At 37.2% G+C, this 11,689-nt stretch overlaps 1 protein-coding gene across 1 annotated transcript in view; it reads left to right on the top strand.

Moving 5' to 3' along the window:
* Window positions 1–6,490: 6,490 nt before the first annotated feature.
* The window catches only part of LOC123539780 (uncharacterized), a 48,008-nt gene continuing 42,809 nt past the window's right edge, over window positions 6,491–11,689 (top strand). Inside the window, exon 1 of the mRNA XM_045324542.2 lies at window positions 6,491–6,612. The gene's annotated coding sequence lies outside the window, so the exon portion shown is untranslated. The remainder of the gene's footprint in view (window positions 6,613–11,689) is intronic.

The following is an 11,689-nucleotide window of genomic DNA, read 5'->3' as shown; positions in this document are numbered from 1 at the left end:
TTGTGAATTAAACCTTTTTGAAAATGTGACAAATTTCAACAAGTTAATAAAATGTCCGACACTGATATAACCGTAGAAGGTGTTTTGAAAATGCTCAAGGATCTAAATCCAAACAAGGCGTCTGGTCCCGGTCAGCTGTCGCCAAGATTACTTAAAGAACTTTCTCTCGAAACAGCTCCTTTTCTCACTAAAGTCTTCCGGAACTCACTGAGAACTGGTATAGTTCCAGAGGACTGGAAAACTGTTATTGTTGCACCTGTATACAAAAAGGGTCCTAAATATAAAGCCAGCAACACATCTGACCTAGACTCGTATATGTACTAATGTCATCCTGTTTTTATTTTTAACAAGCTGTATATATTACTGCTCTTACTCTCTTAACAACATGAATATCATGCATCATGTAACATAGCAACATGATTTTAAACAACTGCCCCGACCTCCCAGTTATGACCACAAATTGATTATTGGGAGTATCTCCGTAGATGTAGATGTAGATGTAGGTTATACTGATACACATAAAGAAACATAACTCATCCCTCAGTTTTCGTAATAAAAACTCGATCCTTACTTACAGGCAAATGAGCAGTTCAACCTTGTGGGAAAGGTCATTTTCGATGTAAACAACAGGTTGACATTATACTATCTGCAATTTAAATAATTTATTTTTTACGCGCAGGGATCATTTTAATTAACAAGGTATGTATTTGTCGTCATTGACGTGTTTTGGGGGAAATATGAATCTTATTCCGGACCTTAATTTATAATGACTTTAACATGCCACCAGACACAGGTGCTAGATACATAATCAAATAGTTTACTTAATATATGTATGTATCTATACTCCTTGACGCCCCTTTTCAGGTATAACTAGCAGGTGTGCGTCTGTGTCGGAATAAAAGTTAAAAGAATGGCAGTAAGGCGTCAGAAGAATATAGTGCAAGATAAACTGTATTAACAAGAATAAAATCAGGAAAAAACAGGGTGTGGTCATTTAGAAGTAGTGCGATGCGTTAACAGCCTGTCTTAAATGTTCAGGATCAGGCTGTTTAACGATCAGGGGTGGCAGTTGATTTCAGTAACGGTGTGTTGAAAGAAGGAGAACTTGAAAGCATTAATGATTGCATGGATCTGTCTGATGGAATGGACGTGCGTATGGCAAGTTCGTCTCAATGGCTATACCAGATACGGAGGGATTGAAATAGCTACATAACCATGAACGATTTTGTAGAACATGAAAAGTCTAACAATTGTCTGTCCTCGAGTGTCTGCCAACTAAGATTATTTAACATGTTTGTTACACTAATGGGAGTTTACATACAGGTAGTCGTAACAATACAAAACGCAGATAATATATAGTTATTCAAGACAGAGATTGTTCTTGAATTTTGTATATCCTTTTTACCATTTGTTAGATAAGTATTATTCCCCGCCTTTTTTCAAGGCATTCAAAAACTTTCAATTTAATGAAAATTGCTACAATGATCTAAAAACAAAGATTGTCAAGCAATAAGATATCAACAGAAACATTTCAACAAGACGTAGTTTATTAAGTTTAACTATTGCACTATTTACTCTCTGTCTTTCCCATTTATTTTTGTATCAATCAAATCTATGAAAAGAACCTCCGTAAGCATAGAACGCAACCAAGCAACATATTAACAGACCTGGTTCGTGAGAGGTAGTGAAATGTGCAACACCACTCACACCCCCTAGTGCCGCCTTCAGCGGAATTCTATTAAAGTAAAAATGATTTACCAAAGGACCAGAAAATATAACAACACCTAGGCCAAGTACGGCGAGACTTTTTAAAGTCGCAATAAGGCACTTAAAGACTGTTGTTGTGATAGTTCTTAAAATCTGCTAAAAGACCCTTTGAAAGCATAGAATGCAAACATGCAGACTCAGTTTTATTTAGTCTGTCCATGAGAGGTAATGAAATGTGCAACACCCCTCACGCCGCATAGCATCAGCTTAAGCAGAAATTTACTACAGTAGCATTCAATGTGCTCCATGATCCTAGGGTCCCAAAGTGACATTGAATTTTTGAGTCAAAATTACTGAGAATTGTCACACATGTTATTTTTTTTATAAAAAGATAGTACAAAAAGGGATATCACATCATAAATATTCAAAGCATAGTTGTGATATTCATCTGCTCTTCACATCCTCCCATTGTGTGTTACATTTTATCAGAGCAAACTGTCTTGCTCTTAAATTGGGACGGACGTAAGGATGGACGTATAGAGGGGCGGGACAAAGAGATTGCAATAAAGCCTCTCTCCAACTTTGTTTAATTATACGTAATTTTATTTTATTTTTTGCCAAACAAATTCTTTGTGTGTGTGTCTGTGTGTTTCTTTTTTCAAATTATAGGACAGTTTCAACTCTCAATTAACGCAACTCTTTCCTAATTGTAATAAAAGGTATCAATGAAATTTAATAAAGTGAAATACTCCATGATGCTTTTCTCCTAAATCCTACATACAACGGACGGACGGAGTTGAATTTTGTCTTGCAGCTTTCTTAGTCGTGCCCTTAAAAGTTAGGCTCTTGGTGCTCTGACTTCAGACAAGTTGTTGAGTACATTTGTTTAACTATACCTTAGATTTACCTGAATTTTATGTTAACTCATGAAAGGCTTGACCGATTTGAATAATTTTTGGTACACAGGTGTAACATCAGAAAATACATGTCAAGTTCGAATTTGGGGTCAATAGGTCAAAGTGACCCTGAACAGTTAAACAGTTTCCGGATAATAACTTGAGAACGCTTGGGCCTATGATCATATATTTTGGTACACAGGTGTAACATTATAAAATACAGGTCAAGTTCGACTTTGGGGTCTGTAGATCAAAGGTCAAGGACACAGTGACTTGGAACAGTTAAATGGTTTCCGGATGATAACTTAAGAACACTTGGGCCTAAGACCATAATTTTTGGTACACAGATGTAACATCATGAAATACAGGTCAAGTTCAACTTTGAGGTCTGTAGGTCAAAGGTCAAGGCCACAGTGACTCGGAACAGTTAAACGGTTTCCAGATGATAACTTGAGAACGGTTGGGTCTAGGATCTTAAATTTTTGTACACTGGTGTAGCATGATTAAATACAGGTCATGTTCGACTTTGAGGTTAGTATGTCAAAGGTCAAGGTCACAATAACACGAAACAGTTAAACGGTTTCCGGGTGATAACTTGAGAACGTTTGGGCCTAGGATCATGAAAATTGATAGCGAGGTTGGTTATGACCAGCAGATGACTCCTAATGATTTTGAGTCAGCAGGTCACAGGTCAAGGTCACAGTGACCCGGAACACTTAAACGGTTTTAGGACAATAACTTCACAACGCTTGGGACTAGGATCACGAAATTTAATAGGAGTCATGACCAGCAGATGACCCGTAATTATTTTGGGTTCCAAAGGTCAAAGGTCATTTAAACCTTTTCCGGACAATAACTTGAGAACGCTTGGGCCGAGGATCATGAAACTTCATAGGGATGTTGATCATGACCAGCAGATGACCTCTTTTGATTTTGAGGTCAGTAGGTAAAAGGTCAAGCAAGTTCAGCTTTTACATTGGCTTAGTTCTGTGACAAGGCCATATTGTGGGGGTATAATTCGTCACTCCTGTGACAACTCTAGTTTAACTTGTTGAAAATAGGGTAAGTGCGAGGTTGGCATGCCCTAAACGCGTTTAAACCCCCCAGTTTCTTTCATATAGGTTACTGACCGTCCCAAGGCGGTGCTCCTATTTTCAACTGGTTTTCTGTCTGTCTTGTATTGTCTGTTTGCGTATGTTGTCTTGTTTGTTGTAAGCCTTTTTCCTCCTTCTCCTCACTCCCCTTTCCCCCTCTTTTCCCCTTGCATTTGCGCTCCTTTTTGCATCCCCTCCCCTTTACTTTGAGTTAGTTTTCGTGCCCCCCTTTATTTTGGCTGCCGGAATCCTATGGCGGTACACAATTGTTTTTCCTGCTTATAGGGGTGCTTTGTGTGCTTGTGATTCTAAGGCGGTGCCCTACTGTGTTCTTGTTTCTTACTTGTCTGTTTTTTTTTAGCTCACCTGAGTATTGCTCATGTGAGTTATTGTGATCGCTCGATGTCCGGCGTCTGTAGTCTGTCGTCTATCGTCTGTCTGTCTGTCATCTGTCAATATTTAGCTTGTGGATGCGATAGAGGCTGTATTTTTCAACTGATCTTCTTGAAATTTGGTCAGAATGATTATCTTGATGACATCTAGGCCAAGTTCGACATTGAGTTATCTGAGGTAAAAAACTAGGTCACTAGGTCAAATCAAAGAAAAACCTTGTGTATGCTATAGAAGCTGTATTTTTCAAATGATCTTCATGAAATTAAGTCAGAATGCTTGCCTTGATCTTGATAAAATCTAGATTGAATTCGAATATGGGTCATCTGAGGTCAGAAAGTAGGTCACCAGATCAAATCAAAGAAAAACCTTGTGTATGCGATAGAGGCTGTATTTTTCAATTGATCTTTCCATAAAATGTGGTCAGAATGATTACCTTTATAAAATGTAGGTCGAGTTCGAATATGGGCCATCTGGGGTCAAAAACTAGGTCACTAGGTCAAATCAAGGGAAAACCTTGTGGATGCGATAGAGGCTGTATTTTTCAATTGATCTTCATGAGATTAAGTCAGAATGATTGCCTTGAAGAAATCCAGGTCGAATTCGAATATGGATCACCTGGGGTCAAAAAGTAGGTCACTAGGTCAAACCAAACAAAATACTTGTTTAAAATCAAGAGACCACATGTTTGGTCCAATCCTAATGAAAATTAGCCAGCATATTTGTTTCCATTAAATCACTAGGTCAAACATGTTTATACTATTATGGTGTGTTTCTCAGGTGAGCGACCTAGGGTCATCTTGGCCCTCTTGTCTATGTTAGTTAGTTGGGTGTGGTTGTTTGTTTATCTTTGGTACATGAATGTCTGCGCTATTGTGGTTTACGTTGTAGTGTAATTATGATTAAGGAACGTAGTATTCCCTATGTATATTCATCCTTGTTTTACTTTCCCCTTCTACTTCCTCCCCACCCCCTTTATTTCCCTTACCACTTCCCCCCCCTCTATCTATATTTGGCTTAAATTTATATGTACTTGTTAGATTTTTGAAGCAACCAGTCTGTAATATTTTTCCATTACAGCTTCTTTTTGTTGTGGGCCTTCTTTGTAAATGCGCGGCTCTGGGGCTGTGTTATCGGTGCTCTGTGCTTCCGAGAAATCTACCCTTACCTATTATCTTTTGTTCTTGTAGTAAATAACACTTAGAGTATTTGAACATGCGCATCGACGATTTTATTCTTTTCTGACATAATGGCGTACCGAACAAATCAAAATAAAAGGAATACTTAAAGACTGTAATGCCCGCATTAATTACCGCCCAGTTAAGACTAGCTGGGCCGCTATTTAATTACCCGATTATGCAAATGTTCTTTGCAACTAGCTGAGAATAAACAAAATGCGTCACTCGTCCCTACTTCCTATTTATATGACGATGAAGTAAGTTAATTAAAGAGAAATTAACATCGCTGAGGACCCCAAACAAACAAAAGAAAAATATAACAGAAACTGATGAGGACGCGTAAGATATACAAATCATATCTAATTAATTTACACTGTTAATTTTAGACCATTTTTTATTTGAAAGTTTTCGGCTATGTCGCTTTCAACAAAATATTTCAGCATTCATTTCATGTCGCTGTGCAGGCTTTTTCAACACAGTAAAGAATCTAAACGTTATAGCATATGAGCTGGTAAAGCTTCTAATTATGGGAGGATATTAAACGAGATATGAAATACCATTCTTGCATACCAGACTGGGATTTCTGATGATTTCACTGGTGCTGGAAAACTCCATCTTACACCCCGGGGTGTAAGATGACTCTCTTGCTGTAAATGACGTATAACGAAGTACATATGTGCAGAAGATGTGTATAGTAATAATAATGTTTTACGTAAAACGGGATAAAATTCAAATATTTTGATAGTTCCTCTTTGTTCCTTATAACATATTTCTCGATTCAAAAAACTGTTTTCGTCTTTGGAACGTCATGACGTATTTCCTGTTTACGGACGTAAAGTTCCCGCGCTTTGTTAATACGCTACTATAAGAAAAAAGTGCTATAAGAAAATCATTTGCTTGAATTTATATTTTACTATTATTTATTGAATATGGTATGCAAGAAAAAGATTCTATCATTTGCTGTATTTGCAAATGGGAATATCCGGCTCCCGGGTAACTGTTTACGCGGTAACTCGGCAGGAGCCTCGTTACCGCTTAAACAGTTACCCGAGAGACCGGAAATTCCCATCTACACCTACAACCAGTGAAAGAATCTTATAAACTTTCACCTCAGTAAAGTGACATCAACTTCCGCAGATAAAACATTATTGCCTTATACATGTATGGCTCATTTAATACTGTTCGAAATATTGATAGAGTACATGTATTAAGTCTAGACGACTTTTACTTGTGGAAAACGTCACGCGTGTGTTCGTGTTTCAAAGTTGATAAGACACCTTGTGTTAATATATCATTTTGAAATTAAACAGTTTCAAAATTTTGTGATATTTTTGTACTTGTTCAAGGGTAAGTTTCTGAAAATTTAATTATTTTCCTTTTTTTATAATGATTAATACTGGTAATTATAACCATGTCACCATGTTTCAATTAAAAATGTTTTAAAGTAGAGATAAATGCTTCAGGCCAATTCTCAATCACTCGCAAACAGTCCTTAACAAAATATTTGCATTTGCACAGATCCTTAATGATATTGTTTGAATTGTATCTAATGACAAATCACAATAGGGAGAAAAAATGACAATGCAGCAATTTAGTTTCCGTATGCAAAGTATTTGTTCATAATCAACCACTCAGTCATACTTACAGATCTGTCCTTTTCATATTCCGCTCAACATTGCCATCCATAATTGACCTTGTGTAAAAATTCTTTTTAAATATATAAAGCTGCTTTTACTCATATAATTGGAGGCATCCTTAACCGAGTAGTTTAAGTCACTTGCGTGTTCGATCGGGCGTCGTAAAGTGTCAAATTGTTACAGTGAGACAAAAACACTTCTGGAGTGTTCTAACCGATCAATTTGCGCATGAGTTATAGGACATTGTAAACGAAAGTCATCCCGGTCAGGAAATTTGATTCTTTTATTCAGGGGCACTGTCTAGAGCGACATTTTGGCATTTTCGTCGAGAAAATATGACGAAAAATATTTTTTCTTTTCCACGTTCTTGCAAAAATGTTTATTTTTGGTTAAGATATACTTTATTAACTAGAACAAAGATCTAAAAGAAATGACAGCGTTTGAGGAACACAGTCCTTTCAAAATGCGTTGTTGTTGTTGTTGATGATGTATTTTTTTGTTTTGTTTTGTTTTTTCGTTTGCTCAAGTTTTTCATGACTTGTAAGATGCATGTTAGTTTACAACAATTTACTTTAGCTCGATTGTGATGAAAGCTTCAGCCTTATTTGAACCTCTCCGCTCTCTGGAAAAACAAGTACTGGTATCTCATGAGAAGGCGCGATCGTGACCAAGAAGAGCTCCGACCCACGATCTTTGAGTTGAGCGGCCGACCCCTTAACTACTAGACCACCGCTCACTCCCATAATCAGATGCATGTTTTGACACTCTGCATATTGTTTTAGTGGAAACTTATGTCATTCTATAAACCTATGTAATGTGAATTATATCTTAACTACTAATAGACTGTGCTGTCAGTCTTATCTCAAATATTTATGGAATTTGCTTATCATTGTACCATAAGTCTTTCGATGTGAAAAGTGCATTTTATAACCATTTCCAACATAATACATTTATGTTCTCTTTGCTTCTCAGGTTTTAGTACTCTCGAAATGCTATTTTTACAGGATGACTTATAACATTGAGAATATAATGTTACTTAAAGAATGTAATTAAGAACTTAAGCATTATACATATCATTTAAAAGTGTAAATGATAATGTCGTTAGGCACTATGCTTGTATACTGGCGCTTAAACTCTTCCATTCTTATACAGAGTGTACTATATAATGTAGCCTGGGAAGCCGTTGATAATATTTGTGCTTTGTCAGAAGAAATCATACCTAATATCTATGCATTAAAGATCATTTAATTTGCGTTAATTAGTGTTAATTGGCATTCATTTGAGTTTCTGATATTATCAACTTGTCAACTTGCAGGTATTATAAAAGTTAGAAATTGTCAGACTGGATTCCCAGGCTATATATAGTGTATTTCATTGCAAAGATGTGAGACAATATTGGCTGTTCTAGCTACAGAATGAACTTACATTAATAATGAAAAAAGTCTTGGCTGTGGTTACATTCTGTGCTTCTAAATGCTCTTCTTAAGATTTTATCAAATGTGAAACCTTTTCCCATTCGGCAAGGATATCAGTTTACTAAAATTGCTTATTCCTCCTGGAAAGCTTTTTAGTTGAAAAAATGTGTTAATGTCAGTATCATGTGTATGTTCAAGTATAAAACATATATACTGCTATAGGATATTCAGTATTCTTATATCCGTAACGTACTAAACTTGTTATCTGTTATTCACATTAATAAATGTAATACTTAAAAACAGTATATGTTGTTTTTTTGTTGTTGTTTTTTTTTTTGTTTTTTTGCCATTCAACGTAATGTTTACTTCATGACGTCACGTCCGTTGTTTTATTATGTATTTATCCTGATGAAGGCGTAAGCGCCGAAATGTTGATAAAAGATAAATATATTCACGTGTTGTTGTTGAACTTTACCATCGTATGTTCAAGTATGATATTGTCAGAAAATGTTTTAACACACGATTACATATCTCCTGACTATACTGGCCTGCTTCCATTATTGTTTCTTCCTTTGTGCCTTTTTCTTCCTATGTACTGTGCCCTTTTACATCTATAAAAACAATGTCATGGTCACTAAGGCCTGGCATTAGTATGAACAAGCTGGATAGTCCGCTTGTCACGAAGGTCTATATTCTTTGTCTTTCCTACGCATATGTAAAAAGTTGGCTGATGAGGCGTTTATGATTTTGCCCGTGTTTGTTCCTTGGTCCAAGTCAATGTCAGATAGAATTGAATCGCCAGCAACCATGTTGGTCTTGTGTACTGTAGATGTTGACCCTAAATCAGACTATATGTTCTTCCCTGCAGGACTGCATGGTCACTACTGTTTATGTTTATCTCTCAACCACCAGTGCTGTCTGCGGTGACAAAGATTACACCGCCATTGTGGTCCTCATTTCTCAACCACCAGTGCTGTCTTTGGTGACAATGATCACACCGCCACTGTGGTCCCTACCTCTTAACCATCAGTGCTATGTATGTAGTATATTCATTCATGATTCTCCTTAAGCTGTAACCTGATAAGCCCAAGCAGTCTCTCGGATAGCAGACGGCTAGATGATAGTTAGCTTAGAGTATACGCATTGTACATTTATATATTATAATGTCCATAATTGTAACACTGCTGGCTTCTTTCATCTGTTCCAGTGATATTACATCTGGCGACGGGGATAAAGGGATTAAAACAAATTAATATTTTACTTTTGCAAACTGTGTTTATTGAAACTGATAAATTATGGCGGACATTGGCAAATTGGGTGAATTTAAACCAGACATAGAAACTTTTCAAAACTATGTTCAAAGGATGGAACAGTACTTTAGTTCAAATGGAATTAAAGACGAAAAACAAGTTGCTGTATTTTTGTTTGTTATAGGTCCAGAGCCATATGGAATTTTAAGAAATCTAGTTTAGCCAGAATTTCCTAAGGATAAGATATATGCACAGATAATTCAGGTGTTAAAAGGACATTACATACCAAAGCTGTTGGTTATTTCAGAACGTTTCAAGTTCAGTAAATGTAACCGGAGAGATAGGGAGAAAATTGCAGATTATGTGGTGGCATTGAAAAAGCAGGCCATATCCTGCGATGATTTGACATTTGAAGGTGCATGTCAGATTGCAACAATCATAGAGAAGGCTTCTGAGGACACAGCGAGTTTTCAGCCTCAGGGTGCGGCTGCTAACATTAATTCTATACGCCACAAGGTGCATAAAGGTTTTCAGAAGAAAAGTGCACACGGATACAGGCAAAGGTTGTCAAGGTACATGTATACGATCTAAGGAGTGTTTCCGGTGTGGAAATATGCACGACCCGGACAAATGCCGTTTTAAAGCATCCAAGTGTTTTAAATGTAAGCGTAAAGGGCGTTTTAGCCAAAAAGAGTTCGACAGGGACTGGATCGACGCAATATGTTGATTCCTCGGATAGCGAAGAGCTAAATAGTGCACATCAGTTTCGGTCGTCGGAAACAAACTTCTTAGGTCAAATAATGGTGCCTGTGGCATATGGCGAGAAAACTTACGAACTTTCCTTAACCATAGTGAAAGGAAATCGACTTGCATTATTAGGGAGAAATTGGTTGCAGGAAAATCCATTCAATTGGAAAAGTAGTTTTCACGTGAAATCTGCGGATTCGCTTCGAAAGTGAAAAAAGCCAGAATTTATCTATAAAGGGATTTAAAGCGAATATCAGGCTACGCGACAACGCAAACCCAGTATTTTGTAAGGCCAAGTGTGGTATAGTTTAAATGGTAAAAAATAGTGATTGGGCTACACCCCTGGTGGTAGTTCGGAAACCCAATAATAGTGTTCGTATATGTGTAGATTATAAAGTAACCGTGAACCGAGAAATCAGTGAAGAACAATACCCAATACCAAATACAGAGGATCTATTTGCGACTTTAGCTGGTGGGGAGAAATTTTCAAAGCTAGATTTGCCCCAGGCTTATACGCAGTTAGAATTAGACAAGGACTCTGAGGAGTTATTGGCGGTGAATATGTTCACGTCATGGAGAACAGAGTGATTTACATGGGGCATTTGTGGATAAGAACGGGATTCATGCTATGGAGGATCAAATAGAGGCGGTAAGAAATTGTCCAACGGCGACAGATGTGAGTCAGCTGAAATCATATCTAGGACTGATAGGGTATTATCGATCATTTCTACAAGATCTAGCAACGTTTCTTCATCCTCTACATCAGCTTTTAAAGCAAGGCGGGAAATGGACATGGACTAGTGAATGTGACGAAGCATTTAATCAAAGCAAGGATCTGGTATTAGTTCATTATGACATGAAAAAAGCAGTGACACTTGCGTGCGATTCTTCACAGTATGGACCAGGAGCCGTCATATCACATATCATGGAAGACGGCAGTGAAATGCTGATAGCTTTTGCTTCAAGAACATTAAACCAGAGTGAACAAAATTACTAGTACTCACAGATTGAAAAAAAAAGAACTGTCAATAATATTTGGAGTAAAAACGTTCCACAAATACTTATATGGCCGGAAGTTTACGGTAATTACTGACCATATGCCGTTAACAACTATATTAGGTCCGAAAAATGGGGATACCGACGATGACTGTAGCGCGTATGCAGCGTTGGGCTGTGACACTTTCCGCCTATGATTATGACATAGTGTACAGGAAATCTGCTGATCACGCGAACTGTGAATTTCTATCGCGACTGCCAATGAACATTAGTGATGAAGAGGACGTTGGCTTTGTGTCATATATCACAGATATACCGCTGAATGCAAAGGATATCGCGGAGGCTACACGAAAGAATCCTATACTTAGTTAAGTGTATG

Source organism: Mercenaria mercenaria, chromosome 16 (genome assembly GCF_021730395.1).
Source record: "Mercenaria mercenaria strain notata chromosome 16, MADL_Memer_1, whole genome shotgun sequence".
Classification (NCBI taxonomy): domain Eukaryota; kingdom Metazoa; phylum Mollusca; class Bivalvia; order Venerida; family Veneridae; genus Mercenaria; species Mercenaria mercenaria.
This window is presented reverse-complemented; position numbering and strand designations above follow the sequence as displayed.